This window comes from Camelina sativa, chromosome 7 (assembly GCF_000633955.1).
Source record: "Camelina sativa cultivar DH55 chromosome 7, Cs, whole genome shotgun sequence".
Taxonomy (NCBI): Eukaryota; Viridiplantae; Streptophyta; class Magnoliopsida; order Brassicales; family Brassicaceae; genus Camelina; species Camelina sativa.
The window spans coordinates 22,268,871-22,276,089 of record NC_025691.1 but is presented as its reverse complement, the minus strand read 5'-3'; the positions used below and the strand labels follow the sequence as shown (position 1 = coordinate 22,276,089).

The 7,219-nt window shown below is 28.6% G+C and overlaps 1 protein-coding gene across 3 annotated transcripts in view; it reads right to left on the bottom strand.

The window, feature by feature from the left end:
- Positions 1 to 6,568, bottom strand: part of LOC104701953 (probable phospholipid-transporting ATPase 5) — a 13,983-nt gene extending 7,415 nt beyond the window's left edge. Inside the window, exons 1-2 of one of the 3 annotated variants that reach the window (XM_019227764.1) lie at positions 6,148 to 6,568; positions 663 to 743 (exon numbers count right to left, since the gene is read on the bottom strand). The gene's annotated coding sequence lies outside the window, so the exon portion shown is untranslated. Of the gene's footprint in view, positions 1 to 662; positions 744 to 1,102; positions 1,387 to 1,417; positions 1,839 to 6,147 lie in introns of those variants that run through there. The other 2 variants (XM_010417730.2, XM_019227765.1) reach the window with 2 other exon arrangements.

The following is a 7,219-nucleotide window of genomic DNA, read 5'->3' as shown; positions in this document are numbered from 1 at the left end:
AAAAAAACAAAAGAATTTCAAAAACTAAATTCCTATTTACAAAAATAGATAGCATGTCTTTTGATGAAATGTTCTCTGAAATAAGGACTATTATAGTAAAAATAAAAGTAAACAAAGTGTACAATATATTGGGAGTATTTGGTAAAAGTCTACAACTAGAAAGACGTTTTTTCTACATATCACTTTCTTAAGAGGAGAAAAACAAAAACAAAAAAAAAGTTCTTGTTTTGTCCCGACAAAAAAGAAGAGAAAAGAAAAAAACTCGTATTCGTAGGTCTATGATCTCATTTGCCCAAAAGAAAAGGTACCTCTGATTCATAGACTTAGGGAAGAGATACTCAAAAGAGAAAAAGAAAAAGAAAAAAATACTTAGAAGGAGAGAGATGTGCCTTGGTGGATTGGTGGTGACGAACCATCACAACCTTTTTCATCTTTCTCCGACGATGCAATTTTTTTCAGGGAGTCCTCACCGTTTCTTTTTCTCGTTACCACCATCAGTTAAATCAACTCCATTCTATAATAGTAAGTATAAATTTAAATTAGGATTTCTTATCATTATCATTATATAAAAATCAAAATAAATCAGATTATTGAAAAAGCTTCTAGAAGTATTTTATTTTATAAAAAAAAATCTTTCAAGTGTAGTAATTTCAATCATAAACNTTTCAACAACAAGAACCAGCACTCTAGTCCCTCAAGAATCAGATTAATGTTTCAGGTGTCATAGTCCTAGTGAATCAACCCTGTAGAAAGATGAACCAAACCCATTATTAAAAGTTTTGAAAGTTTTGATCTTTTTCTTAGACGTAATTAAAAAAAAATGACAGAGAAGGAGACTGAAACAACCCAAACACCCAAAACTCGAAGTTTGTACAAGAAGAAGACTATAAACGGAAAAGTAGGAAGCTCTCGTCACATTACTCAAAACGAAATTTTATTGAAAACAAAAGAAAAAAAAAACTCAAAATTGGTCAACAGACTCGAATCTGAATAATATCAATCTATTTCAGAATCGATAAAAAAAATATAAATTGCAAATCTATCAAAGATGATGAATTTATAAAACCCAGAGAGAGGAGGAGGAGGAGAAGAAAAAAATCACCAAACACAAATGATTTCCAAACACATTTGCCTTGAGAAACCAAAAGAAACGAAGACTATTTGAAATCTCAAAATTGACTCTTAAATTCAGATTAGATAAGGGTTAAGCAAGGAGGTGATGAAGAACACGCAAACACAATTTTGACAGCTGTAAAAAATATATATATATATATATACAAAAGCTGAGACAAGATCCCAGAACTGGAGAAGAAGCCAAGCACAATGAGAAAACCCTCAGAACGAAGAGATGAAAGAAAAAATTCAGACAGGTAAAAGAGGAAGATTTGTCGGACAAGTAGAGAATAAGGAGACAAACCAGGAATCTCACACCACATGACAAACTTAACATTAAACCCATTCCCCTACTACAGCAAGCTGAATATGATTCTCCTTCAATTTGTCGGCAATGGTTTAGAACTTTAGATCAAAGAACACCCAAAAAGAAAAAAATGCAGCTTTGTTTCTCTCTCTCTCTCTCTCTATGTGCTGCTGTCTTTTTCTTCACTTTGTTTTCTCAGGAGAAACCCCAAACAAAAAAAATTTGAGAAAAGGGTTTTAGAGATTTGTTGTTTATATGTTCAAAAAATTTCACACTTTTAATTTTGGGGTTAGGGTATTCAAAGGACTGCAAATCTGAAACCCAGTGCAGGCAGGCACTTTCGGGGTCTGCTTCTTTCTTCCTTCTTCTTCTACGTCTTCTCTCTCTTTCTCTCTCTCTCTTCAACTATAATCTAATTAATGTAACAAAATTATATTCAATTAATTGTATAAAATAGTCTAATTGGTAGATACGTTATTATCAATCAAAATATACGTATGCCATTACCAAAAAAGAGAGTTTTTAACTTTGTGATCGATAGAGCCTATGCAAGTAAAAAAAACAATCAAGAACAAAATCTTGAGAATTTTTTATAATTATGGTATTTTTATTGATGAGCCAGCTGTAATTATTATTGCTAAAAAAATTGTAATTAAACCGCGTTTATATAGATTGATTTCAGATTCTATACTAATAATTATCATCTTCTTGATTTAATTTTAAACAAAAAAAAAGATTTTATATATATATAGAAGGCGTGACTGACTGTTCAAAAATTTGTTATTTTCCTCAAATACAAAGAGTGTCTCTACTTTCTAGAATATCTTGAATATTTTTTAATGTATTAAGTATAAAAGTTATATTCCTTCCAATTTAAAAAATGTTATTCTCATAATAATGTTGTTTTTTTATATAGTATCAGATTTTTACTCAAAAGGAAAATCTAAACTAAAGTCTAATTTACCCTCATAAATATAACATATATAACTAACAGAAAATATGAATAAGCTGTTATTTTTTTAAAAAGAAAAGAATTTCAAAATATAGTATTAAGTATAAGTTATCTTCCTTCCAATTTAAAAATGTTATTCTCATAATAATGTTGTTTTTTATATAGTATTACATTACATTTTTTACTCAAAAGGAAAATATAACTAAAGTCTAATTTACCCTCATAAATATAACATATAGTTTCACTATATAAATAACATATAGTTTCCCTATATAACTAACAAAAAATATGAATAAGCTGTTATTTAAAAAAAACAAAAGAATTTCAAAAACTAAATTCCTATTTACAAAAATAGATAGCATGTCTTTTGATGAAATGTTCTCTGAAATAAGGACTATTATAGTAAAAATAAAAGTAAACAAAGTGTACAATATATTGGGAGTATTTGGTAAAAGTCTACAACTAGAAAGACGTTTTTTCTACATATCACTTTCTTAAGAGGAGAAAAACAAAAACAAAAAAAAAGTTCTTGTTTTGTCCCGACAAAAAAGAAGAGAAAAGAAAAAAACTCGTATTCGTAGGTCTATGATCTCATTTGCCCAAAAGAAAAGGTACCTCTGATTCATAGACTTAGGGAAGAGATACTCAAAAGAGAAAAAGAAAAAGAAAAAAATACTTAGAAGGAGAGAGATGTGCCTTGGTGGATTGGTGGTGACGAACCATCACAACCTTTTTCATCTTTCTCCGACGATGCAATTTTTTTCAGGGAGTCCTCACCGTTTCTTTTTCTCGTTACCACCATCAGTTAAATCAACTCCATTCTATAATAGTAAGTATAAATTTAAATTAGGATTTCTTATCATTATCATTATATAAAAATCAAAATAAATCAGATTATTGAAAAAGCTTCTAGAAGTATTTTATTTTATAAAAAAAAATCTTTCAAGTGTAGTAATTTCAATCATAAACAAAAAAGGTGATGATCAATATTTGAGTTACGATTAGATTTAATTAAATTGATTTTTATGCTGCTGTAGTTTCTTCACAAATTGTATTATAGTTGTTTACTTATAAACATCTAAACAAAATTAGGGAAAAAAGAACATATAAATACTGAATTAGGTAAACTATAGAGGAAGTAACGCGTTTCAAGAAACAAGTTTTGAGAGAGAGAGANGAAATCTCAAAATTGACTCTTAAATTCAGATTAGATAAGGGTTAAGCAAGGAGGTGATGAAGAACACGCAAACACAATTTTGACAGCTGTAAAAAATATATATATATATATATACAAAAGCTGAGACAAGATCCCAGAACTGGAGAAGAAGCCAAGCACAATGAGAAAACCCTCAGAACGAAGAGATGAAAGAAAAAATTCAGACAGGTAAAAGAGGAAGATTTGTCGGACAAGTAGAGAATAAGGAGACAAACCAGGAATCTCACACCACATGACAAACTTAACATTAAACCCATTCCCCTACTACAGCAAGCTGAATATGATTCTCCTTCAATTTGTCGGCAATGGTTTAGAACTTTAGATCAAAGAACACCCAAAAAGAAAAAAATGCAGCTTTGTTTCTCTCTCTCTCTCTCTCTATGTGCTGCTGTCTTTTTCTTCACTTTGTTTTCTCAGGAGAAACCCCAAACAAAAAAAATTTGAGAAAAGGGTTTTAGAGATTTGTTGTTTATATGTTCAAAAAATTTCACACTTTTAATTTTGGGGTTAGGGTATTCAAAGGACTGCAAATCTGAAACCCAGTGCAGGCAGGCACTTTCGGGGTCTGCTTCTTTCTTCCTTCTTCTTCTACGTCTTCTCTCTCTTTCTCTCTCTCTCTTCAACTATAATCTAATTAATGTAACAAAATTATATTCAATTAATTGTATAAAATAGTCTAATTGGTAGATACGTTATTATCAATCAAAATATACGTATGCCATTACCAAAAAAGAGAGTTTTTAACTTTGTGATCGATAGAGCCTATGCAAGTAAAAAAAACAATCAAGAACAAAATCTTGAGAATTTTTTATAATTATGGTATTTTTATTGATGAGCCAGCTGTAATTATTATTGCTAAAAAAATTGTAATTAAACCGCGTTTATATAGATTGATTTCAGATTCTATACTAATAATTATCATCTTCTTGATTTAATTTTAAACAAAAAAAAAGATTTTATATATATATAGAAGGCGTGACTGACTGTTCAAAAATTTGTTATTTTCCTCAAATACAAAGAGTGTCTCTACTTTCTAGAATATCTTGAATATTTTTTAATGTATTAAGTATAAAAGTTATATTCCTTCCAATTTAAAAAATGTTATTCTCATAATAATGTTGTTTTTTTATATAGTATCAGATTTTTACTCAAAAGGAAAATCTAAACTAAAGTCTAATTTACCCTCATAAATATAACATATATAACTAACAGAAAATATGAATAAGCTGTTATTTTTTTAAAAAGAAAAGAATTTCAAAATATAGTATTAAGTATAAGTTATCTTCCTTCCAATTTAAAAATGTTATTCTCATAATAATGTTGTTTTTTATATAGTATTACATTACATTTTTTACTCAAAAGGAAAATATAACTAAAGTCTAATTTACCCTCATAAATATAACATATAGTTTCACTATATAAATAACATATAGTTTCCCTATATAACTAACAAAAAATATGAATAAGCTGTTATTTAAAAAAAACAAAAGAATTTCAAAAACTAAATTCCTATTTACAAAAATAGATAGCATGTCTTTTGATGAAATGTTCTCTGAAATAAGGACTATTATAGTAAAAATAAAAGTAAACAAAGTGTACAATATATTGGGAGTATTTGGTAAAAGTCTACAACTAGAAAGACGTTTTTTCTACATATCACTTTCTTAAGAGGAGAAAAACAAAAACAAAAAAAAAGTTCTTGTTTTGTCCCGACAAAAAAGAAGAGAAAAGAAAAAAACTCGTATTCGTAGGTCTATGATCTCATTTGCCCAAAAGAAAAGGTACCTCTGATTCATAGACTTAGGGAAGAGATACTCAAAAGAGAAAAAGAAAAAGAAAAAAATACTTAGAAGGAGAGAGATGTGCCTTGGTGGATTGGTGGTGACGAACCATCACAACCTTTTTCATCTTTCTCCGACGATGCAATTTTTTTCAGGGAGTCCTCACCGTTTCTTTTTCTCGTTACCACCATCAGTTAAATCAACTCCATTCTATAATAGTAAGTATAAATTTAAATTAGGATTTCTTATCATTATCATTATATAAAAATCAAAATAAATCAGATTATTGAAAAAGCTTCTAGAAGTATTTTATTTTATAAAAAAAAATCTTTCAAGTGTAGTAATTTCAATCATAAACAAAAAAGGTGATGATCAATATTTGAGTTACGATTAGATTTAATTAAATTGATTTTTATGCTGCTGTAGTTTCTTCACAAATTGTATTATAGTTGTTTACTTATAAACATCTAAACAAAATTAGGGAAAAAAGAACATATAAATACTGAATTAGGTAAACTATAGAGGAAGTAACGCGTTTCAAGAAACAAGTTTTGAGAGAGAGAGAGAGAGAGAGTTGGGTTGGTTTTGGTTGGACTCATAAGAACATGAGATGTGCACATTATAGAAGGGAAACTTCTTCCGTGAAGGGGGAGATAATGCAGTTAGTGGTGATAAGAGAATAAATGACTCACGACTTACATTTTGTTCACTAATCGGGTAAGATCTCTAGATACATCATACATCTATCTATCGATACGTGATAAATACGTATAGTNACCAGGAATCTCACACCACATGACAAACTTAACATTAAACCCATTCCCCTACTACAGCAAGCTGAATATGATTCTCCTTCAATTTGTCGGCAATGGTTTAGAACTTTAGATCAAAGAACACCCAAAAAGAAAAAAATGCAGCTTTGTTTCTCTCTCTCTCTCTCTCTATGTGCTGCTGTCTTTTTCTTCACTTTGTTTTCTCAGGAGAAACCCCAAACAAAAAAAATTTGAGAAAAGGGTTTTAGAGATTTGTTGTTTATATGTTCAAAAAATTTCACACTTTTAATTTTGGGGTTAGGGTATTCAAAGGACTGCAAATCTGAAACCCAGTGCAGGCAGGCACTTTCGGGGTCTGCTTCTTTCTTCCTTCTTCTTCTACGTCTTCTCTCTCTTTCTCTCTCTCTCTTCAACTATAATCTAATTAATGTAACAAAATTATATTCAATTAATTGTATAAAATAGTCTAATTGGTAGATACGTTATTATCAATCAAAATATACGTATGCCATTACCAAAAAAGAGAGTTTTTAACTTTGTGATCGATAGAGCCTATGCAAGTAAAAAAAACAATCAAGAACAAAATCTTGAGAATTTTTTATAATTATGGTATTTTTATTGATGAGCCAGCTGTAATTATTATTGCTAAAAAAATTGTAATTAAACCGCGTTTATATAGATTGATTTCAGATTCTATACTAATAATTATCATCTTCTTGATTTAATTTTAAACAAAAAAAAAGATTTTATATATATATAGAAGGCGTGACTGACTGTTCAAAAATTTGTTATTTTCCTCAAATACAAAGAGTGTCTCTACTTTCTAGAATATCTTGAATATTTTTTAATGTATTAAGTATAAAAGTTATATTCCTTCCAATTTAAAAAATGTTATTCTCATAATAATGTTGTTTTTTTATATAGTATCAGATTTTTACTCAAAAGGAAAATCTAAACTAAAGTCTAATTTACCCTCATAAATATAACATATATAACTAACAGAAAATATGAATAAGCTGTTATTTTTTTAAAAAGAAAAGAATTTCAAAATATAGTATTAAGTATAAGTTATCTTCC